Source organism: Haliotis cracherodii, unplaced genomic scaffold (assembly GCF_022045235.1).
Source record: "Haliotis cracherodii isolate W230 unplaced genomic scaffold, xgHalCrac1.p SCAF_10, whole genome shotgun sequence".
NCBI classification, from domain to species: domain Eukaryota; kingdom Metazoa; phylum Mollusca; class Gastropoda; order Lepetellida; family Haliotidae; genus Haliotis; species Haliotis cracherodii.
Genome location: NW_027266265.1, coordinates 17,119,444 through 17,145,617, shown reverse-complemented (window position 1 = coordinate 17,145,617; position 26,174 = coordinate 17,119,444). Strand labels below are relative to the sequence as shown.

Genomic DNA, 26,174 nt, shown 5'->3' with positions numbered 1-26,174 from the left:
TTTAAAGTAACATTCTGTCCTTTTGGACAAAATGTTTTGGTCCAAGCACAGCCAATCAATTATCATATAAAAACATGTCTAATGTTTTGTGGTCCCATGAGCAAATCCATTGTAATCTGACATCAACACATGAAAATAGTGAGTGTGTGAGTTGGGTTTACCGCCGCTTTTAACAGTATTCAAGATATATCACAGTGTGTCAGCTTAATGTGGGAGAGAAGCCCTAAGTGATGCAGGCGTCAGATGTTTACCACTTCGGTGAAACCCAAGTGCACAGCTATGGTGCTGACAAACCTAGAAGCATAATCAGGGTGAACCAGGATTCGAACTGACAATCATAGGTTTCTGGTGTGCCCAAGGGATGCAAATCACAGCGCCTTAGACGACTGGGCCACCCATGCCCCCTCAACACATGAAAAACCTTCAATACACTTAATTGTAGTTGTATGGTTTCTGTATTCTGAAGTTCATATGTGTTTTGTATACAACCTTCACTTCTCTATACACTCAATCAACACTTGATCAACACTTGATCAGGAATTGAAGGTGCATTTAGCCATGAAATTCTTCAAATCCGACATCTGTTGAATCTGATATTTTCCAACGGTCTTAGCAGTGACAGATTACAAGGTCTGCTGTCTTTAGTTCTTGTTATACCTATACATAGCTATATTACCTTGATTGATCTACACAATACCACTAGGAAAGGCATTACTGCCAAATCCATTGTCAACATAAATACACCTTTACAACTTCTTGAAACTGCAGAGAAACATACATCCGACTGCGCCCATCTACATCAACTCCTAACGGTTTCTCAATACCATCCTCCTTTGTCAGTATGTTTCTTACAAATTCTCCTGACTCATTGAGATGGATGACACAGTTTAGAGAGAAGTCTGTAACCAGGATGTCACCTGTGCAGGTACTTGTGATACCCTGAGGACACTTCAGTGCGTTGTCTCCAGCAGGCCTGTAAGTGAACACCACCTTTCCCCTGGGGGTCAGACAAACAACACATTTGGTTGCCCCATCAGACACCAGGATGTTTCCTTTCCTGGTGGTACAAAGGTAGTTGGGACACTGTAATGTCCGTTTACAACTGAGGAGTGGATTGAATGAAAACAGCACATTTCCACACATATCCACAATATCCACACAGGGAGGAGACTTGGAACCTACTGCTACTGTATACGGGGTCAGATATGTTATACCCCAGTACTGTTTGTTGGTTTTGATGGTTGACTCAAGCTCCAGGTCAGGGGTAACTTTCACTGTTATAATCTGTTTCATACCTGGCACAGTGACAGCCAATAGTGGTTTGTTTGTCAACCTAGTCAGACTCCACGGGGCACTACTAAGACAGAGCCTGCTGCGACAACGTTTGTTGTTCCTGGTGTAGAAGGAACTCAGCTTGTCGTTGATCCTGTCCGTGACTATAACTGTATTTATACCATCCACAATCATCACAGTCACATCAGCAACCCATCCTTTATTTCTGGCTCCAGCTACTTGGACATCTATGGTGTCTAGTAACACAGGACTGTCCTCCAGATTCACAACACCCTCATACAGGACCTCTAGTTCACCCATCTTTAGATCCTTTACTTCCTGTTTCAGTCTCTTAATGTCATGGTGGAATGTGATCTTGGCGATTCTTCCTCTTTCCGTCACTTGCATCGCTCCAGGAGCTTCCACCTCCTCTGCTCCACTCCGCAGATACACCTCATACACTTCCGAGTCACACTCAGATTGTAGAGCCTGGTCTATCACCTTAGCATGTATTTGGCACATGTGTGCTTTCAACTCTTTTGACTTTATTTGTTCTCTCAGTTGTCCCATGTGTTTGTTGGACATCTCTTTAAGTTCATCAAGAAGTTTTCTTTCGTTTGATTGGATCTGTTCTATGGCTTTCTGTGTTACTAACATTATGTCTTCTTCCATTTGTGCATATCGACATGCTTCTCTACTTAATGTCAATTTCAATTCATCAGTTTGGGGTTTCAGGTCTTCTTGCCTCTTTGATAAAGCCTCTTTTTTCTTTATGAGTTCTGTTAACATGGTGAACAGGTCTGACTCTATCCTGACAACTGAAGCACATTCATTGTGATAAAGGATGCGACATTTGCGACATATTGTCTTCTTGCAATCCTTACAGACTAATTCTATGCAATATCTTTCGTGTATATTACACATGGCTTTTCGCCTTTTTTGGATCTCTCCATACAGGTTAGTAACGTCATGGTAATGAGTAGAAGGGACGCGACTGTGTATTCTGACACATTTCTCACAGAGTGCGTCATCACAGGCCCGGCACCAAACAGCAGCTGGAGTTGTCTCCCCTCTGTCTTTACAATATGCACAGTTGGTTGTATCTGGAATGCATTGATAAAAATATGAACTGTTTCTTAACATTTCAAGTCAAACAAAAACCTGAATAGAATTTTACTAATGCCATAACCTGATACTGATTGTTGCAAATCACTGCCAGGACTAATCATGGATTTTTAGCATGTGACCTCATAATAAACTGAACCGCAAAAGAAACGTCACCCCAAGTAACATTGCATGAAAAGTTGTCATTTATATATCTGGGTAATTTTTGTCAAAGTTTCTCAAATTAAACATTACCTTGTCCGGAAAAATAAACTTTGATGATAAAAAACAAAGCAGATGACAATAAAACTGATCGCCCAAACACATCATTGCAACGGCCATGGTAACCCGACACAAGCGAGTTCCGGGCAAATTGAAATGCACATGCCTTCCCCAATTTCTTGCCCAATAAAAATCCACCGAGATCGGATAACATTCATTCGTCATTTAATTGCTACCATATGCCAAGATTGACATGAAATCAGCGACACCAAGCCCTTGGACGATTGCAAGCTGGACAAACCGCCCGGCAAGTAGCCAGTGCATTTCAAGTTCATGTAAGGACCATATACAGGCTCCAGCAACGGTACCAGACCACCAACTACAGATGACCGACCACGTAGTGGAAGACCCAGGGTCACCACCTGACGTCAGGATCGTCAGATTGTGCGACAGTATCTTCAAGATTGGTTTGTTACTGCTGCGGAAACTGCTTGACAATTCGTTGACAATTGACGAGCAGCCACCTCCACTGTTACAGGCCACACCAAGGACTCATTCTGACACCACGTCATCACGGGGACCGTCTCCAGTGGGCAAAACAGCACCAGCATTGGCGCCACCAGCAGTGGAGAAGAGTCTTCTTCTCAGACGAGAGCCGTTACTATATCTCAACAGCAGATGGCAAAGAGAGAGATAGAGAGAGTCGCCATGGGGACCGTTATTCGGATGCTTGTGTTGTTGAGAGAGACTCGTGGGGTGGTCCGAGCATCATGGTGTGGGGTGGAATTGGTCTTCTTGCACAGAGGGTCGGCCCTGTGGTCTTCCAGAAGAGGCAATGGTGTCACAGCAGCTCGGTACATTGATCAAGTTTTGAGACCACAGGCCATACCTCATTTGGCACGTCGCCACAAACAAGAGTTTCAGCATGTTAACACCTGTGCCGACCAAGGCAGACAACTGCAGCTGAACTGCGTCAGGCAGTGGGCTCAAGTGCCTATGGTCTTCATCAACCGCCTCATCCATTCCATGTATCGAAGATGCACGGCAGTCATCAATGCACATGGCGAACACACAAGATACTGACTTGTGATGCCATTTTCTCAGAGACTAGTGTTGAGTTTCACTTTAAGAACATTTGAAACTTTAATTTCAACCTTGAAGATCAGTTTTGCCAAGTTTCATCTTTTTAATATGTCTCAAAGTATGTTTACAGTGTTTGGACAAATAAGGTTGCTCCTATATGTATCAATGGTGATGTTTCTTTGGTTGTTCAGTATATAATGACATGATACCCGTAATCACTTCTACCTGAAACATGTTGGAGAACAATTTGTGTTGTGTCATTACTGATTGACATGAAAACCTAGTTGCACAAGACAAAACCTAGTTGCACAAGACAAAACCTAGTTGCACAAGACAAAACCAGGTTACAAAAACTTAGGCCTGTCTGCTGCCAATGTCACATCCACTAATTGCTGTAAAACATATTAGGAACATGTGCACATATCTTGAAGTACCAACAATTTGTTGAGGCCAAGCCTTAGAAAGCATAACAAATTACACATAACACAGGGATTAGTGATTTAGTATTGTAAATATACTAAAAAGGTTTTCAAAGATCGATTTTGTGTGGACAAAAAAGGGTTCATCTGAGACAAATTTGAATTTTTTTACATGCATTTGTAGCATAGAAACATATACATTCGGTTGTATTTTTTAAAGATATATCGCACTTGTGCATGTTTTATGTAGCTAAATCGAGCCATGAGAGCGAGTTTCTTCATACATGTTAACTGTGCACAATTTTAGTAAAATATAAATATTTTTTACACTTGTATACTTATCCTGCATTACTCCTTATTGCATTCACTGCTTACCATATAACAACAAGAAGGATATTGCAACGGCTATGGTCCTGGTTGAAGAAATAAAGTTGACGTTCTAAAGTCCCACTTTTACTGACAACTGCCACTGTCATGTGACCTTGAATACAGGTAAGGTCACCTTCTTCACATCACTGCCTGTCGCGAGATCTTTTAGAAAAACATACTTTTGAGGACTCTGTAGCCAAAGTGGGGAGGCAAGTCTGCAACGGGTGGGTCCTTAAACGTAGTAATGCAGTATAAGTATACAAATGAAAAAATATTTAGATTTTACTAAATGTTTTACTTATCCTGAATTACTCCTTGATGCACCTGAATCTGACGGTTTGGAGGTGGGTAAACCTTCAGAATACAGAAACCTCAATTATACACACCCTGAAAACACGACACAAGTTGGTCGATAAACCGTGGAGCGGAAAAGTTCAGAAAAACGCCAGAATAACGGTAGGATTATTCAAATATCAAAATGATTGAACACAGGAATTAAAGAATAATTCCCTATACATATTGCGTAATAAAGAAAACAAGAGTTTACCACTAACGTGGCTATATCCCCCGCCCCTGTTGCAGAATTTATGACATAATTAAATCTAAACAAACCCTAACCTTTTTTAACCGAGGTGGAACTTGTCATGGAAATTGTAAAAAAAAAAGAGAAGAGTTTGGAACCTAAGTCCATCCTGCTGCCATGTGAACGTAAAAAATAAGAAAATTCTAAAATTTCTAAATAGCAAAAGGCACCAGTTCAGCATGTACCTGACAAACCTGCAAAGTTTGATGAAAAAATATTAAACGGTTTAAGAGTTATGCTCCGGAAACGTAACGTGACAGACAGACGGAGCCCGTTTCTATATCCCCCGTCAACTTTGTTGGGCGGGGGATAATTATACATCATACTACAATAATAAGGAAATGCGACTGCACACTGATGTTTAAGAGGAAGAAGAATTTACCACTAGATTCTGAGTCAGGCGAATCCACAGGCTCCAGCATGACAATGCATGGCTTGACATCGGCTAATTCCTCCACTGGACTCTCAGGTTCAGGTTCAGGTTCATCATCATCATTATCATCATCAGATTGACCTGACAAGATTCATTTGATGACATCAAGCCCAAAGGACATTGTCAAATTACATAAAACACTGCGTATAATGACAGTACAGCAAATAATGTGAAACCATTAAAACATGTTGGAGACCAAATTGTGTTGTGCCATTACTGTGATTAATTTCTTTATACGATTCTACTGTACACTTGTCAATCTCACCTCTATATATTTAAAAACATAATATCTTTATAATACAATTATACAGACATCATTATACAATAATAAGAAAATAATTGAACACTGATGTTTAAGAAGAAGAGGAATTTACCACTAGGTTCTGAGTCAGGCGAATCCACAGGTTCCAGCATGACACTGCATGGCTTGACAACGGCTAATTCCTCCACTGGACACTCAGGTTCAGGTTCATCATCATCATCATCATCATCATCATCATCATCATCATCATCAGATTGACCTGACAAGATTCATTTGATGACGTCAATTGTGCCAATACTGTTAAGGGTGAAACGATACACCGATATTCTGATGCAATGCGATACTTGACCAACCGTATGATATACGATCAACGTGGGCCCATTTATTGATACGCCACTATACGGAACGCAAATCAGCTATTGTGCCTTTCAATAAACCGCTAACTTGGTTATAGCGCACGGTAAGGCATGGTTCCCCAAAACGTACTTACATTTTTAATAAGCTCAGGTTTTACACTGACAGATGTTTTTCCCCATCTCAAAAAACATTATCAGCTGATCACCGCAAGCACATAACACCGAAAATTCCAGTCAGCAAAACCGAACTGAAGTACACAATTCAATACCATCATCATACTATCTTGTTATTAAAACGTGTTCAATGTATATCTGGACATGTGTTTGTAATATATTTTATTAATTTTATTCAAACTTTCATTTAATAATTGTTTTCATTAAGTTAGGTGAAATCGTGTGTGAAGAGATACAGCAATCACGGTCAGATAACAGCTTTTGACGCATTGAAACGATCTTAAGTTGCTTAAGAATGGATACAAATGTTAAAAATGACATACTTGGACTCGTTAAAAGTCATGTTTGTGGAAATTTGGCAAATATCTTTCAATGTTTCATTTTCGCAATCGAAATACCTGTCGCGGGGAAGTCCCTACGGTGACTGGTCAAATTGTTCCATACGTAAAAATATCACCAGTACCAAAATGCTACGCTTGTGGTTTTTATGATTTTAAATACATATAGAGTAAAAGCTGCAACTAAAGTAACACGATATTGGAATATATTATTCCTGATAAAACAATTATTTCAGATACAATTTCTTTGACCATTGCATACAAATTCTTGTATAACAGGTGAAGTACATTAATTATTTTCTGGTGTTTGAACTTTGAATTGTTTTGAAGGAAAGTTAGAGAAAGTTCCACTTTGAAGCTTAACAAATTCAGTAGTCTTGTTATTATAAAATAATGTTCAATGTTCCAAAATCGTGAAAGGTTCAATCTTGACATGCTTTAAGTCTTGTTTTTGTATCATTGCGTATCGAGATACGTATCGTATCGTGACCAGAATATCGAGATGCGTATCGTATCGTGACCTTCCTGTATCGTTGCAGTCCTAATTAATGTGATAAATGTCTTTATACGATTCTACCGTACACTTGTCAATCTCACCTCCTTATATTAAAAAACATAATATCTTTATTATACAATTATACAGACATCTTTATACAATAATAAGAAAATAATTGAACACTGATGTTTGAGAAGAAGAGGAATTTACCACTAGGTTCTGAGTCAGGCGAATCCACAGGCTCCAGCATGACGCTGCATGGCTTGACATCGGCTAATTCCTCCACTGGACTCTCACGTTCAGGTTCATAATCATCATCATCATCATCATCATCATCATCATCAGATTGACCTGACAAGATTCATTTGATGACGTCAAGCCCAAAGGACATTGTCAAATTACATATAACACTGCGCATAATGACAGTACAGCAAATAATGTGAAACCATTAAAACATGTTGGAGACCAAATTGTGTTGTGCCATTACTGTGTAAACGTGTAAAACTTCTTCATACACTTCTACTGTACAACAGGCAATCTCTCCTCTTTACATCATAAAACATAATAGCTTTATGTAAAAATGAGGATTGAGTTTAACATTGCTTTTGACGGTATTCCAGTTATATCACGGCGTGTCAGCTTAATGTGGGAGGAAAGCCCAAAGTGATGCAGGTCTCAGACGTTTACCACTTCGGTGAAACCCATTAGCACGTGTATGGGGCTGACAAACTTAGAAACATAGTCGGGGTGAACCGGGATTCGAACCCACAATCATGGGTTTCTGGCGTGCCCAAGGGACGCTACTCTGCACCGCGAATTGCGGCTCCAGACGACTGGGCCATCCGTACCCCCTGTAATAATGAGGAAATGGAACTGCACACTGGTGTTCAAGAAAAAGATGATTTTACCCTTAGATTCTGCATTAATTGAACTCCCAAGTTCCTGCAAGACAACGACTGGCTTAACATCATTCTCCACTGCCTCCACTGGTCTCTCAGGCTCAGGTACTTTTGTCAACTTGCTGCAGAATGGGCAGATGAGAGACTTGACGCTGATGGCTTCTGGTCTTGTTTTGGTGTAGCTGACGACACAATTACGACAGAAGGTGTGATTACACACAAGTGTACAGGGATTGACAAACACCTCTTTGCATAGTGTACATGTCTGGAAGTGCTCTGTCAGCTTCTGGGAGGTTGCCATCTGGAAGGAGTGAGTGAGATAGTTTAACACCTGTGATTTTGGATGGAGATGAGATATTTTTTCAGCAAAAGCTGCAAAACCAAATATTTATTTACTTAATCCTGTGGGCTTGAATATTTTATTTAGATATACACCTTGCAACAGAGTAACTTTTGTGGCAGTTAATTTCTTTTCTTTACAGCAGTCTGAAGCATAATTATTTTTTTCAACTAAAACATTCTGGGAAGTTACTTCAGAGATGACATCTTTGCACTGAACATGATGTTGAAAGAATTAAAACCAAATAATTTTCATGCATTTTTTTATTTGTTGAAAGTTGGGACTGTCAAAAATTAGTGGGGAGTGGTAATTTTTAGAGTTGCCAGTCCACAAGGACTAGCAGTTTCAAAAGCCAGCAGGAACACTGTTAGTAATAATATGATCTCTGTTATTTGTCATCAAGATAAACAAAGCCCTCTCTGCACAAGGACCAGGCCATGGCCTGTAAATGGAAAGCAATTTGATAACTTGAAACTCCATCTCTGCTCAGATCAGAGCAAATTCAGACTACTGGAGGATATAGTAAATGGGGCTTGTGGGTAATTGAATAGAAGGTACATGCATTTCTATTATTATTTATTCAACAACATTATAAGCTTAACATATGTCATATTTGGCCTACTTGTTCCTAAAGTTCCTGATATGTTGTTAGTTGTTCAGTTATTTACTGTGGAAAGACCATGTTTTTCATATTCAGTATTTATTTGTTTGTTTGATTGTTGTTTAACACTGCACTCAGCAATATTCCAGCAATATGACAGCGGTCTGTAATTAATCGAGTCTGGACAAGACAATCCAGACTACCCCTACCACATCATTCTCTTTCTTTAGAGCTGACAGGAGAGAGGAGCTGTAATGTGGGGATGATTGGGAGGGCATATAGCGTGTGATATAGGATAAGTATAGAAATATACAATTTAAAAAAACTCATCCTATCTCACATTTATCCGACATTGGAAAATGAGCCGCAGATACCCTACCCTGTAATAGACTATAACCGTGAAACAGACACAAGGGCTGGTGCTTAACAGGGAGATAAATAACACTCTATAACACTGCCTAGTGTAGTAAATACATGAACCTGTGAGCCTGAAAACACACCAAAACAGGTGATATGATCTCTATATGTTAGACAGATGTAACAGCATGAAATCGGGAATACCTTGCGGTACACGTTTTCACGTATGACATCATTTTATGAATGATTGCGTAGCTGAACATATTTTACAGCTTACAACTTATAATCGATCCAGAAGGCGTCTTCAGTCAATCGATTCTACAAGACTCTGGTGGAGAAAAGGGTGCACCTGCTTGGCATCTTTTTTAACACATAGTTGAAGTCAATCAAGCCTGAGGGATTTAAGAGGAAGAGGAAGAGGACAAGAAGAGGAAAGATAATGTCCAGAAGGATCTTCAAGCCAATACCAGTCAGCAGTCTTGGTTTTGAGGGTAGGAGTAGCCAGAGCAGGAGAGATCCTGGTGACATCAGCGATCTGCATAGCTTGTAAACGGGGAGCGATACCAAGTCAATGATCGAACCGCTAAATCTGTACAATAATCTTCTTCCGAAAGACAGCAATCAACATGACAAGCAGGAGTGGTCTTTGATGCATTGATACGAGGGCTGGCTGAAAGCTTCTAAGCCTAAGTGGGATATCTCAATTGGATTGAACCAACTTTTGCGACCAACAAGTACAATCATTTAATGAATCATAGACATAAGAACTGCAACTGTAGTGTTATTATTGTCTTTGTACCAGACCATCTTGTGAACCTACCCATTGAAATCACCGGAAATGGACAAAAGTGGCTATAGGGCAGTCATCAAGTACCTGCAACTGAAAGTGCTGACTCCAACACAGATACATGCTGACATGGTCTCAACTTATAGGGATGATGCCCCTTCCTTTTCCACTGTAAAGAAGTGGGCTGTGGAATTCAAGCGTGGCAGAGAGAGCCTTGACGATGACCCGTGTCCAGGAAGGCCTTCAACAGAAACCATTCCGGAAAACATTACCCGGGTGCATGACATGGTGATGGCTGATCGACGATTGACCACTCGACCACTCGAGTGTTGTGGGCATCTCTCATGAGAGGGTTGAGCACATTATTATTATTATTTGGGAATGACAAAAGTTTCTGCAAGATGGGTGCCAAAGCTCTTGACAGCGGATCAGAAACGTGTCAGATCCCTGACGTCCCATGACAATTTATGCCGTTTTGAAGCAGATCCCGATGATTTTGTGGCCCAATTTGTAACCATGGATGAGACCTGGATTCATCACTTTCAGCCAGAAACCAAAATTCAGTCTAAACAATGGAAGCATCCGGAATCACCAGCCCCCCAAAAAGCCAAGTCGGTTCCTTCTGCTGGAAAGGTGATGGCTTCAGTCTTTTGGGATTCCAAGGGTATTCTGCTGATTGACTATCTTGAAAAAGGCCAGACTATCAATGGAAGATATTATTCTGACCTACTGAGACAGTTGCATGAAGCTATCAAAGCTAAGCGACGGGGAATGCTCACTAAAGGAGTCCTGTTCAACCAAGACAATGCTTCTGTTCACAAATCGGTGGTTGCCATGTCAGCGATGCATGATTGTGGCTTCGAACTCATTGACCATCCACCTTATTCACCCGATTTGACCCCGTCAGACTTCCACCTGTTTCCCAAAATGAAAAAGGAACTAGCTGGTCGCCATTTTCCTTCTGATGATGACATCATTTCCTCTGTGAATGACTTTTTTAGGCTGGCTGAAGAAAATTTCTTCTTGAACGGAATCCAGGCCTTGCAGCATCGCTGGCAAAAGTGTGTAAACCTGGAAGGGGACTATGTGGTGAAATAAAGGAAAACCATCGACTTGGTACGGGTCTTTCACAGTTATGGTACGGGTCTTTCACAGTTAGGCTAAGAACTTTTCAGCCAGCACTCTGTGCAAGATCAGTCAGTCGAATGTCATATTGGGAAGGTCAATTACGAGAGTGTTGATCTCGAGTGTGTCGACTTACAGAACTCAAAAGTTGATAGCAGGAATGTTGATCCCTAGAAAAGTGATTCTTAGAGTGTATATCCCTGGAATTTTTGGAAAAGGCACGTCGATCTGACAGAGGTGATGGACTGATCCCAACTAAGTCAATCCTTGTTAGAAGTAGATGACAAACTTGATGATTGATCCAGGGCAAGGTTGGAATGATACTGTTGATTGGGAACAACTGTGTCCTGGGATAAGTGGTTGGTTCGATGCCGTCTGGAACAACATGTGTAAAGACAGGGGACAAGGAGCGACTGTTGGATGATCAATGTGAAGCTCTAGGATTGTGAACAGCAGGCGCTGTCAAAGTTGGCTTGGACAAAACGTTCTTAGAGAGAACCATGTGGATGTCTGAAGCTGCTGGTTGCGCCAACGTAGACATGGACCTGAACTAACTGGGCTTTTGTACTGGTATGGGGGGAATGTGGTCAGTGCAGAATCTGTCGGCTACCCAGTCTTGGGAGCTAAGTGCTGTCACAACTTCGAGGTCAAACTAAAATAGCGATTCTGTCATTTCGATGAATAAATCAATATAGATCTACCCTCTGTCACGCCTATGACAGTTATAAAAGTGTGCTGAAAGACTCATGATAGGTCCATCTGTACTGAATCCTTGTAAGTGGGTTTGTTTACACATTCTATGCCTCTCAATTTCTTCAATTTGAATCCCCACCATTGGATAATGCTCCCAACCAAATATGGTTGATATCTATCTCTTAGTTCCAGAGAGAAGAAGTTGTTTAAAATAACAACGCCAGATTACCCCTATTTAGCCTTTCCCCTCAGGGTGTGATCAGCCCTTCCATTTGTACAGTTTTGAGTTCTCACCACTGGAGAATGCCCCCAACTCTCTATGGTTGATATCTATCTCTTAGTTTCAGAGAAGAAGTCGTTAAAAGCAATAACGTCAAATTACCCCTATTTGGCCCAACCCCTCAGCCCCTTGGGGAGTCAGCCCTACCATTTCTCCAATTTGAATCCCCACCAAAGGCGAATAAGGTTGATATCTAACTCTTAGTTCCAAAGTAGTCATTTATAGCAACATAGCCAAGTTACCGCTATTTAGCCCTGCCCTGCAGTCACGTGGGAGGGTCAGTGCTACCATTTGTACAATTTTAAATCCCCACCACCCGGGGATGCTCACAGTCAAATTTCGTTAATTTCCAATTAGTGGTACAGAAGAAGAAGTCATTTGAAAAAATTGCTGTTGTATGAACAACATACGCCACGGTATGGCATAAGCTCAACTTGGTCCTTTGGACCCGGTGAGCTAAAAATTGGCATCCTGGGTTTCAAAAAGATAACGGTGTACATGCAGCCAGTTTCCTGTAGAATGAGTGACATGACCACCAGTGCATTAGTCAGTCGATCAACGTGACATCTGATGCATGTAAATAAGTTGGAAAAGTCAAATTTCTGTTGATTGCACTAGTAAAACTGTGGCGCAAGATCCAGTCTATTTTTATTACCTTGATAACATCTATCTTAAGAGGGTAATAGTTCCCATCTTGTAAGTTAATAACATGAATAAGTTAGCAATCTTCTAGAGCAACAGATAGAACGAACATCGAGGATAGAGCCCGGTGATTCCGTAATGTCTCCAACCCGACATAGTTAATCTGATCGAGGCAATGAGTAGGTGAATTAGTGAGTGACAGAGTATGATTGTTGCAAGATTCCAACAGGATGACATTGATTCATTGACATTGACTCTTCTATAAATGTCAATGCAATAGAGTTAACCAGTTTTGATCATACAGTAGAGTGGGTGGTCAGCTGAATGCGGGACTGTAAAAGGCGGTCATGTATCCTCACGCACACAGGCAGGGGTCATCGTAAAGGCGGGAAAATGGACTGTGAGGAAGGAAACAGATAGTGTGCATGTGTCCTCCTTCATGTGATGGTCAATGATGTGGTCTGGAAAAAAGGGATGAGGGAGGCACTATAACAATGGAGATCCTGTCTGGTCAGGTTTCTCGGTGGACGATATTACAGAATTCTTGAATGAAGCCTTGAAACTCTGATCCGTCAAATACTTGACACAGTTTCCCATTTACTGTTAATTACCAGTTTTTCACCGGTAAAGTTAGGCTTGGATTGGTAGGTCATGTGACTGTCACATGACTAACATTTCGCTTTGCTTCAAGGTTAAATATATATTTGTAACGACCTTGTCTTGAAATATATACCGAGTCAAATTAAAAACTTCACATATAAAAGTAATCCCATATATGATATACAACGGACAAATGCATCAGAGAAGTAAATTTTTAATCATTAATGTCCAAAGAAGGATTTTAATTAACGGTGGTAACCATAATTTGTTCCAAGCACCTACGGTATTCGGTAATAACATCAACAGTTTAAATCATAAGTCCCAAGCACGAGAATCTGATGGCACACAAGTTCAGTAGCGTGTATGGCCACCATGTGCGTTGGCAACTGCCACACATTGTTGCTGAAAAATGGTGCCAAGGCCTTGCAAATTCTGTGGTTGGTTCTTGAGAGTGCACAGACTTCTGCCAAGAGCATCCCAGATGTGTTCGATGGGATTGAGGTGGGGAGACCTTGACGGCCAGTCCATGACGAAATTGCTGTGTGGGGTCTGGCATTGTCGTGTTGGAAGATCAAACCGGGTCCATGTGCTGCCATAAAAGGCAGAAGTTCTGGTGCCAGTACCTGGTCGCGGTAAGCAGCAGCGTTGAAGTTGCCATGGATGACAAGAAGCCTGGAACGTGCATTGCCACAGAAAGCACATTGCCACATGACACTCCTGCCTCGAAATCTGTCAACTTCCTGTACACAACACTGAAGACGACTTGATTCCAATTCCTCTGAGTCCATCGTAAGTGTCGCTGTGCCCACAATTGACGTTGACGTTTGTGTAATTGAGTTAGAATCGGCCCGCAGTATGGCCGTCGTGCTTGAAGGTGAGCAGTTCTCTGACGGTTTCAAACAGTTTGCGCACTCAGTCTACCCCTAAACAGTTCATTTCTGGTTGATGTCGGCGTCAAAAATCGGTTACGGAGGTGACGTAAGACAATCTGACGATCCTCTGCATGTGATGTCACACGTGGTTGACTTGGCCGAGGGCGATCAGCGGTGGTACCCATTTGCTGTAGACGCGTCTGTAAATCATAAACAGTCAGTCAACTACAACCCATCGTCCTTGCGACTTCAGCTACGGACGTTCCCGTCTGCAACATGCTGTTCACGTTGCACACTGGAAAGGCGTGGCATGACAAATGGCCATAAAGACTTTTGTTTCTTGTGTTTTTATTTTTTTTGTTAATGACTGCTAACAAGTTTGGCTGAAAACATGTGCAGTATTATGGCCACGTGACCAGTTGCACGTGAAAAACCACTTTTGCCACTATAGTGCTGTGCACATGATTTTGATCGATTCACCTGCATGAAAAAGGGTGTTATCTGAAGACACTACGTGGCCATTACTGTTTAAATACACAATAAGGGCCCACAATGATATCTGGTCAAAATGTTAAAATTGTGAAGTTTTTAATTTGGTTCAGTATATATAAAAAAAAGAGAGAGAAAATTGTGACTGAACTTTGTGTGAATGATGTGTAGATTGAACTAAGTTACTTCAGAAATGATGTCATGGTATTGAACAAGATGTCAAAAGTATTAAAACCATGTAATTTTCATACATTTTTGTATTTGTTGAAAGGAACTGACAAAAATTAGTGGGGACAATTGCAAAGACAGGTTATAAATCCATTTTGGAGCAATGGTGACATTGTTGACATCGTTTATAGATAGAACATGTGCCCCAATATCGATGTCCACTTATGTCACTTCATAAGCGGAGAGTATTGATGTTGATCCCCTAGTTGATCCGTAGGCGATGAGAATCAATTTCGATCCTAAGAACTTAATATAGAAGATTGGTATCAATGTTGATCTACTAAACGGCCAGAAGAGAGATATGGGTAGAAGCGATATTGATCAACTGCAGAACTGTCAATCTGAATGATTGTTGACAGGGAACGAACCCAGAGGATGAGTGAGTGAGTGAGTGAGTGAGTTGGGTTTAACGCCGCTTTTAACAGTATTCCAGTTATACCACGGCGTGTCAGCTTAATGTGGGAGGAAAGCCCGAACTGATGCAGGTCTCACTTTGGTGAAACCCACGAGCATGGGTATGGTGCTGACAAACCTAGAAACATAATCGGGGCGAATCGGGATTCGAACCCATAATCATAGGTTTCTGGCGTGTCCAAGAGACACAACTCTGCACAGCGAATCGCGGCGCTTTAGACTGCCCCCCCCCCCCCCCCCCCCCCCTCCAGAGGATGAGATGAAAGTTGATGTCAAACCTCACCCTGTGTCGCTCAAGGAAGCATGACGATTGTCAGCGGTACAAAAGTGATCCTGGTTCCGTCGCCCGTTTAGCAGAAATAGAGGACAAACTTGTGTGACTGTTCAGCTTATCAAAATCAATCCTGATGTCAATCCCTGGGTGGCGTATAACAATAGTAATCAGACATAGATCTATGATCCATATACGATGGGTACCAATGTTTAACGGGCAAGTGATGCATAAGGGTAGAAGCATGTTCAATGGTATCGATGGGGGAGGGGTATCGATTCGAACTGTGATAAGTTGGGTAACGGACAGGTGATGCAAAAGCGAAACATAACCATAGCGAACCATAGGCAGAGGGTACTGATCCCAACTGTGTCGATAATCCATGCATTCGCAATGCCAAAGTTGACCTCTGGAGGATGTCTTATAGTCATATCGATAAGGGTTAATTCTGAAGACATCACTGATCCAAATAACTTGTAGTAGAGTGATACCGTGACAAGCAATCTGCAGAGCCGGTATAGTATCATGCTCCGAATAGCTGTGATTGCCCTGACGATTTGAAGTCTTACTCATCAGTAGTTTTGCAGTGAGGTCAGAAGAGCAACGATTTCAACGATTAACATTTCACAATTATTTGTGTTTGCAAGTGACCCTGCAAGTTTAATAATAATTTCATTTATTTTACTTCAAAGCATGTGATGTTTTCACAATAAGTTTAGTTGCGCCTCCCAGTCAGAGACGGCAAATAAACTGGAGTAGAGGCTCACTTCTAATGTAAACATGGTTTTACATTTCACAATTGTTGGTGTTTGCACGTGGCCATGTGAATTCAATTGAATTTATTTCAGTACCAAGGTAAAAAAAATAAATAAGGTTCCGTTTTTCGTCATGCAAATGTAGCCGTTTTCGCTTTAGGCGGGTCGACCTTTTCTCCATCGGTGCCGTTTTAGCTATAGTGTGAGTTTGGTGTAACGCCGCTTTTAACAGTGTTACAGTTATATCACGGCTTATTGGCTTAAAGGGGCACTGATCTAACACAATTCCCTGGACTGGTTGTTGCCTTTGTTATTGTTTTTTCCCCCGTGAGTACCCGGATGATACACAACGCAACTGAGCGTGACCAGAGACTGGGCTACCGTCTGCAAGGACAGCTAAATAAACTTGGAGGCTGGAGGCAATATTTGTTTTACGCATTTTGCATAAACACTGATTGGTTAACTGTGATCTATACAGATTTCGACAAAGGGCGCATGTTAATTAATTTCTTCAGCCTAAACAAGCAGACAAAAAGAACAGCGGAGCTCATCGGATGTCGTCATTTGGAAATACCCCAGATGGTTATAGTTTTATACTAAAAAAAGAATCCATGCAGTGAAAGCATTTTCGGATTTCGGATTGCGTCGATAATACGATTACTACTCCCTTGTTGACATCCACGTTTTCTCGTATAACCCTTCACTTGTGTATTTGTCGTCATTCACTTGATGCTCAGTTAATGAATTTATTACAGGTACAATTAGTGGTAGCACCACTTAGATTACCTGACAAAGGTTCCCATTTGGCATTTATTGTGTCTGGGGTAATTATTCAATCTAAATCCAGGTTTGAAGTGAGGTGAAATGTGTGTTATGTAATATGCACGTGGCAGCCCAGCAAGAGATGAAAGATCAGTTGATTTATTTTTTTGTAAATCAACGGAACGTTCCTAGTCATCAAAGGATTAACAGAAAATACGTTGATTGATTAATCACTGTTATCTTGCACAGTGGATATGTCAAGAGTGAGTGTTTACATGTCTAGGTTTACTAAAACAAAGGGAATACATTCATATCATGGCGTGAAGTGCCGATGTAAAAACAACATACTTTGTTCAAAGGGTTAACTGATAATACGTTGATTGATTGATCATTGTTATCTATCACTCAATGGATTTTTTAGGAACCGTGAACGTTATGAAAATAGTTGTCACATGGGCTTTCTCAGCCGACCATTGAGACCTGACACCTATGTAAAACACCTGAAACAATCCAAGTGATCAGTTGAGAAACGAACACGGGTTATAATATCCCGAAACGACATATATCTTTTAAAATATTTGATTGTTACTGAGACACGTGACATCGAATAAGTTTCTTTGTACATCTGCAGACGAGTGGGATATTGTTCCTTTGTGTGGATATTCACGGATACATTCCTCGAACAAGGACGCTGCCTAAAATTTATACACATAAATTTGGTAGGTTGTAATTATGATATTTGCATTTTGTTTTCCTTCATTTGAACCGATTCGTTCTTGTTTCTCTACGTCTTGGTTGGGAAATTCTTCAATGCGCGATAGACGTTGTTTTCACAGGTCGTTTCCTTTGTAAGCGTGTATATATTACCGTCAATTTGTAAAATGTGATTCCCTCAGGCAATTTATAAAATGTGTAAATATTTCAGTCATTTTGACTAAAAAATCTGTCCAGATTGATTAAGACGATCAAAAGGGCCCACAAACATCACAACAGATTATTATGTAGGATTAGAAGCCAAACAACATAGAAATGTACTTTTCTCAACGTAACACTTTTAGTCTCTTGGTGATGACATTAAACATCAAAATGTTTGGAATTCGTTATCATAATAATACAGAGGGAAATGTTTTTCAGCCACTTTGAAAAATAACTGAATATTTAGACGTTTAATTAATTTGTTACACATTTGACAGTAAAAGAAAATACACACTATAAAAAAAGCAATGCTCAGGTGAAATATGTACTTTGTGTTGCAAGTCAAAATAGTGTAAACGAAAATCGCAAAATTACCAAGCAAGTCACTTATCAAAACTTCGTCACCATTACCGATGCTACCCACAAATGTACCTACATTTCCTTATTACCTCGAAAACTGTATTTCATTTTGTTCATGAATGTGACCATACGCCCTTATTACTACCCATAAAAGCGACTAATGCGCTTACAAATGGCGCAGCAGAGGTCGCGAACTAGTCTAGATTTCTGCTATACATCCGGGTACTCACTGAGAAAATACAATAACAAAGGCAACAACCAGTCCCGGGGAATTGCGTTAGATCAGTGCCCCTTTAATGTTGGAGGAAAGCCCAAAGTGATGCAGGTCTCAGATATTAACCACTTCATTGAAACCCACGAGCACAGGTATGGTGCTGACAAATCTAGAAACATAATCGGGACGAAACGGGATTCGAACCCACAAGCGTAGGTTTCTGGCGTGCCCAAGAACTCAACTCTAGGCCTTAGACGACTGGGCCACCCGTGCCTCGTTTTAGCTATGTACCCCGTTTGACATGCCTGGAACGGGAACGCAACATGCACCTACCATGCTTAGAGAACGGCTTGTTGGTTGTGAGATGGACAAAACTGAGGGTTTGAGAGCGACCATGGACGCGGGGACTAAATGAATGTTCTGATTACCCTCACCTCATTTGACGCCATCTTGGACGAGAGCGGACGGCTGGTACTGGTTTCCTGCGGTTCCTGGTCACCATCACACCTTGCCCTTTTAGGTTCTGCCTTCACGAACCATCCCTTATTCTGGCCCTTATTCTTCCTTTTCGCGGTCATGCTGCTCCTGTTACGAGCGATATTGTCTGTTCTGCGAGCGAAAATGCTTGGGAAAGACTGCAGAGTCCCCAAACCGGAAGTAACGTTACGGAAGTTTACGAATCAAAAACGTTCCACGCATGCGCACTACTTTATTTACAGTTGAAACGAGGGGAACCAGTCTAAAACGAGGGGATTTTACCCAAATACTGGAGTCGACCCATCGCCGGAGTTGCCCCTGACCCTGTTGCGTACGCTACGGAATGTTTTGTGCAGCTGTTATCGAAGGGCGGGGAACCCATCTAACCCCTCGCTTGAATGTTAGACAGGAAAGGAAGGCTGACATTGATGATCCTGAATAACCTTTCCAACAGTTTCAGAGTTACCTCCCTTTATGTTTTAAGTTACAGTCTGTATCTTTCAATGTAATTTGATCTCAAATGCTTTCAATACATCATAACAAAAGTAGATGTAACACGAACGTTGTGAAATATAACTTCGGGTTGGGAGTTTGTCAAAGCAGGAAATGCAACGTATATAATTTTAATCATAAAAGCGAAACAACACCCAAACGGCTTTGAAAGGATTGAAGTATGGTTCGTCTGTTTCTTCGCAGATTTAACATTTGCTTATTATTTATTATTACCGTTTGATTTGTGTTCTGTGCTAAACTCACTGTGTTCCGATCGGAGGAATGGGAAACCGGATATAATAACAAAGGATAAAAATTATTGCTATCGGTCAACATCATATCATGCCCAGCAGAAAACTATATCGTATCTCTTCAGAGAATTAGGTGATAACCAATTAAGGCATTGTGACCAGAACAAATACATTGTGCCCCCCCCCCCAAAAAAAAACCAACACAACAACAACAACAAACAAACAACAAACCACAACAAACAAAACAACAACAAAAAACAACAAACAAACAAACAAACACACACACCCCAAATAAACAAAAAAAACAAAACAAACCCAACAACAAACAAACAAACAAAACAACAACAAAACAAAGCAAAAACGACACAAACTTGACGCGATATTTACCTCCAAAGGAGGTGAAAGTAAAAGATCCGCTGTAAAAGAATAAAAGATCCGCTGGTACTTGTATACACGTGGAACAAAATATTGTTTACTGCAAGTTTTATGTGTACCCTCCCTACCCAATCACACCAACACACAGCAAGCGCCCTTTTACTATTCATTTCCTGAACGGTACTTGAGGACATCAGTCAGATATTGTAATGCTGACCAGCATTAGGGAATTCGGGTTTGTTACAAACGTATGTATGGACTAATCCAATATCCATTCAGCTTATTTGGAAAAGTGACTCAATTTTCATATCCTTTGTTTTTCAAGTTTTGATCATGTTTCTTTTTAGACATTTCCTCAATGTGTAACATTACAATGAAATGTCGACCTTTTACTGTTTCATCAAAACCCGTTACTGTTAGCTTTAATTTAGTTAAATATAGAAAAGAATACACCGAAAAGTATGTAATGTGTAGTATGTAAAAGTATGTGAAGGGTTTGGGGCGATTGCAGGGTTGTCTATTTCAGAGATACATCGCTAGTCAGTATCATAACACAAACTACCATCGTTGTCAATATCGCCCAACGTTGTCTAGCAACGTATCATCACTGTCCAGTCTCATCATCATAACATTACCTGATTGTTACCCCCCACCCCCCACCCCCACCGCTCACAATGAGAAAAGTATAATAATACAATTATATGATGCTGTATCATATTTGTTATTATATTGTTCCAGTAAAATTCACATGTCAATATTACCTGTTGTTCGCATGTGCCAATGGATTTCTTATGATTATGAAAGGGTTTTGTTGCTTACATATTGAAAAATGGGAACATATTCCTGTTTCACTTAAATTCCAAATTTAGAAACCCGACAAAAAATGGTAAACCACTGCTAATGTATCGCTCCATGTTTTAATATAATTTTAGTTCTGAATGAACGATTTTCAAAGGCTAATTGCCGTGTGGCCATAGTGTAGTAAATGTCGAGAATCACCATTTTATTGAACATTTTACTCTCAACCAACTGAGCTGTGCAGATGGCTTGCCTTCTTATGACGTACACCTCATATGACCTACTATAAATATGATGGCAAACTGCATCACCCCTACCACGTTAATTGGCATTGTCTGCCTCAGGCTGTTAACGAAGACAGCTCCTTTCGTCCTTTTCTGATTGCATAAACAAGAGTTGTTCATCTTGTTAACAAATGGACCTAAGCTAGATGTTCACAGGAGACCATGAACTCTTCTCACATGCTTCTTTGTTTGTTAGACCGCCTCCGTGGTCTTGTGGTAGAGCGTCCGCCCGGAGAACGGAAGGTCCGGGTTTCGATCCCCGGCCGCGTCATACCAAAAAAAACGTTTAAAAAATGGTACTTGTTGTTACCATGTCTGGCGCTCGTCATTAAGGGGCTAAAACAAGGACTGGTCGGCTCGGAGTCAGTATACTGTGTCTGAGTGGGGTATTCATGTTAAACTGCGACGTGGTATCTCAGTGTGCTAGAACTATAAATCGGCATCAGTCCGGACTAGTACAAGCAGCCACACACACACACGTGCATGCACGTTGCTATATAAGTACAATAATCTTGGACGCGACATTAAACCCCATTTCGGACCACTTAACCTGTTTGTTATTTCTGTAATTCCACTTCTAGTGGACTGGTTATTGTTATGTCATTGGCATACATATCTGGCAGCTTCACAATCAGTATCAAAATAACAACTCTTCAGAGCTGAGTTTGTTACATCTAAAAAAGGCGGCCAGGGAGTACTTCATGCAAGTACCAGTTCCAGGAACCAGAGATCCTGTCAGCTTAGAAAGAACATGGGCCCAGACAGATGATGGAAGAGGTTTTCTGTGTGTAGATGACGGGGAAGATGACCGACTGCTTGTGTTTGCTACCACCGAGAGGTTGTCTATTCCACTATTCACAGCCTTTGTGGCGTCAAGTGAAAGACACGGGCCTAGTGCATACGGGAATGCATGAACGCCAAATTTCCCTGCCACATCTGGAACCAGCAAACAGGTCCCCGTTCTAACAATCATCCTGAAGGTTTTCACTGTTCGTAAAGAAAATGAAGAAGATTCACGTAGAAAAAGCCGTCAGACGTTAAAGAAGATATGGAATATTAATTACCAATAATTAATTACTGTTGTTTATATTTGATGACTTAATCCGTTTTCCGGTGGGTGACCATGGCTATCTAAGCCTTGGTTCAGAGACAAAGAAACATGGCATATATTGCTTCTTTTATATATCGGCTTGCATAAAGCAAACTCGGTGTTGTAACTTCCTCCCGAGACCCGTACGTAGTCCCCTTGCATATAGGGATAAGCAAATACTCACAACCAACGTCACAAACGCCTCGCTGTGTTGTTAGTTCGGAGGAATACACGTTTTTCATTCATCAAGTAATCAAAACGCTTTCTCATTTAATGCTCACTTAGATAAACATTATCTACTCATGAATAAAGTGATTGAAGTCATCAAACCCAAAGTCATTGCGTGTAAAGGACACGTGCAACGGAGCTAACTCAGCACTTATTGCATTGCTGTTTCAATGATTCCCCTCCTCTCGCACAATCGGGATCGAACCCACAAATTGAGACGTCAATGTGACTTGTTTTATTATTGGACTGTTATTAGGAAGGTATTGATGTTGTTTTCAATTGCAATAGTTAATCAAGCATAAGTCTCTGTAACTTCCTTCTACCGCACCTATATCAGTGCATCTGTCACATTGATGGAGACACTCTACGACGACAGCTACATTTTTGTAGACATGCCACTGTCTGCACGTTTGAGTCGCCACATGGCGATTAAGAAATGACAAAGACGACTGATAATCAGACATACAATGTACCAAGAGTTGCAGACATATTTGTTTTATTGAGCAGTGAATAAGTGAATGTTGTTAGAGGTCACAGTCAGAAATATATAAGCTGTATCATCAGATAACCAGTGATTGATATTATGGGCAACTTCAGGGTGCAATGACACGCAATCAAGCAAGTCAAGAGCCTGACCGCCAGATGCATATTAGTCACCTATTACGATCAACATGTGTTGCCGGAAACAAACTGTCCCGGAATTTCAGCGTGTAATAATTACAAAAGTAATTGCAATCATACAAGGCAACATATGGGCGATTTAAAATTTTTTTTGAATTAGTATGCATTTTTGTCCACGAAATATCTGTACATAGACGGACATACGCATTTACTTCGTCCATCCACACAATTCGACGTTGATAGGGATTGCGGCCATGTCCATTGTCAAAACATAAAAATCTTTACAACAGCTTGATCATACATACAAACATACATCCGGCCACAGACATCTACTTCAACTCCTGACGGTTTTACAATACCGCCCTGATCTTTCAATATGCTTCTAACAAACTGTCCTGACTCAGTAAGATGGATGACTTTGTGCTGAGTGAAGTCTGTAACCAGGATGTCACCTGTGCTGGTACTTGTGATTCCACGTGGCCACTCCAGTGCTGTGTCTCCCGTAGGTCTGTAGGTGAACACCACATCTCCCTCAGGGGTCAGACACACCACACACTTGGATCCCTGGTCAGACACCAGGATGTTTCCTGTTCTCGTGCTACAGAGGAAGTAGGGACTTTGTAAGATGTTGTAACCATTTTGGAGTGGGCTGATTGACTTAAGCACGTTTCCTGTCATATCCAGGATATCGACACAGGGAGGAGACTGAGAACTTGCTGCTAGTGCTGACGGAGTCAGATATGTTAAACCCCAGTACTGTTTGCTGGTTGTGATGGTTGACAGCAGCACAAGGTCGGGGTTGACTTCCACTGTTACAATCTGTTTCATACCTGTAACTACAACAGCCACCTAATTGTGTGTCAGCTTTGTCAGACTCCACGGAGCATTGCCCAGACTGAGCATACTGTGACTAGGCAGATTGTTCATGGTGTAGAAGGATTTCACACTGTTGTTGTACCTGTCTGTTATGACAACTGTATCTGTACCATCCACTACAATCACTGCCACGTCGTCGACCGATGGTGCACGTATGTCTCCTGCCATTCTGATGTTAATGGTGTCATGTAACACAGGATCAACCTTCAGGTCAACACCTTCATACAGCGTGCATATTTCCCCCAGTTGTAGATCCCCTAGTGCTTTACTTAGCTTCTCAATGTCATGTCTGAATGTGACCTTGACTTCTCTTCCTCTTTCAACCAGGCCCACGTTTCCGACAGCCTCCACATCACCCGCTTCACACCCCTGATACATCTCGTATACATCCATGTCACACTCAGATTGTAGTGCCCGGTCCATCAGCTCAGTCTGTTGTTGGTACATCTGAACTGTCAACTCTCTTGACTTGATTTGTGCTTTCAATTGTCCAATGTGTAGGTCTGACATTTCTTTCAGATCAGCCAGAAGTTTTCTTTCCTTAAGCTTGATCTGCGCTATGGCTTTCTGTGTTATAGACATAATGTCTTCTTCTATTTGTGCATATCGAGATGCTTCTTTATTTACCGTCGATTTCAGGTCATCAGTTTGGGTTTTTATGTCTTCCTGTTTCTTTGATAATGCCTCTTTCATCTTCATGAGATTTGTTTTCATGGGCAATATCTCTGATTCGATCGTGACAACTGAATCACATTTCCTGTGATATATGATGCAACATTTTTGACATACCGCCTTCCTGCAATCCTTACATACAAATTCTATGCATTCCTGTTTGTGTTCGTCACACATCACTTTACGCCTTCTTTGGATCTTAACCTCCCCACACAGGTCAGTGACGTCATGGTGACGAGTAGATGGGATGCGACTGTGTACTCTGACACATTTCTCACAGAGTACGTCATCACAGACTGAGCACCAAACAACAGCTGGAGTTGTCTCCCCGTTTTCTTTACAGAAGGCACAGTAGGTTATATCTGAAATATAGTAATCAATGCTGGTATTTTTGCGATGCAGCACGTTTTTCATGTGTGGAAGAGGATTTTTGAGATTTTATTCTGATGATTATATTTAATGAACTGATCACCAACGCCTTCAAGTAAAAGATTTTCACCTTTAGATGCTGGACCAAACGAGTCTAAGAGTCCCTGCATGACAAAGCTTGGCTTGACGTCATCCGCCCACTCCTCCACTGGTCTCTCAGGGTCAGTCACTTTCGTCATCTTGCTGCAGAATGGACACAGGAGAGACTTGGCACTGATGGCTTCTGGTCTGGTTTTGGTGTAGTTGGTGACACATTTCCGACAGAAGGTGTGATAACACACAAGTGTGCAGGGATTGTCAAAGACACCTGTACAGATTGTACATGTCAGGAAGTGCTCTGTCAGCTTCTGGGACGTCGCCATCCTGAAACAGTAACACACTACCAAATGCAGACATATTTAAGTACCAACGAACTTGGGCTGGGACGAGTCTAAAGTCAATACCAGGGTATTCGCTGTAGATATTTAGAGATAGGTACAAACTGTCCGATTTGGAAAAGTTTGACCGTAGCCCTACGCGTGTAAACAATCTGGTCATGCTTGCACTGAAGTTTTCTGCATGGCGTTTTATCTTTATTCAAACATAGAAAAGTCAGAAGGAATGTGGTCATTAGTGACTTATTGTGTAACCATAGAGTTTTAGATAATTTATGTCATTACACAATATATCACGTGACCACGGGTCCGGGTAGTCCTGTGGGTACCCGGCCCTTCTCAGGACCCATCCGACCCGAATACCCGAGTTACCCGTCCCAGCCTTACAACGAACTCTTAAAAACGCCGGGAAAGTAGATTACAAACGAAGAACGAATTTTCCTAACAGTTTAATAGGAGTGTAAAGATAATATAGATATAATAATTTACACA

At 41.2% G+C, this 26,174-nt stretch overlaps 1 pseudogene; it reads right to left on the bottom strand.

Annotated features, from left to right (window-relative positions):
• Positions 1–520: 520 nt before the first annotated feature.
• On the bottom strand, positions 521–25,670 carry LOC139454146 (uncharacterized; annotated as a pseudogene).
• Between the last annotated feature and the right edge of the window lie 504 nt (positions 25,671–26,174).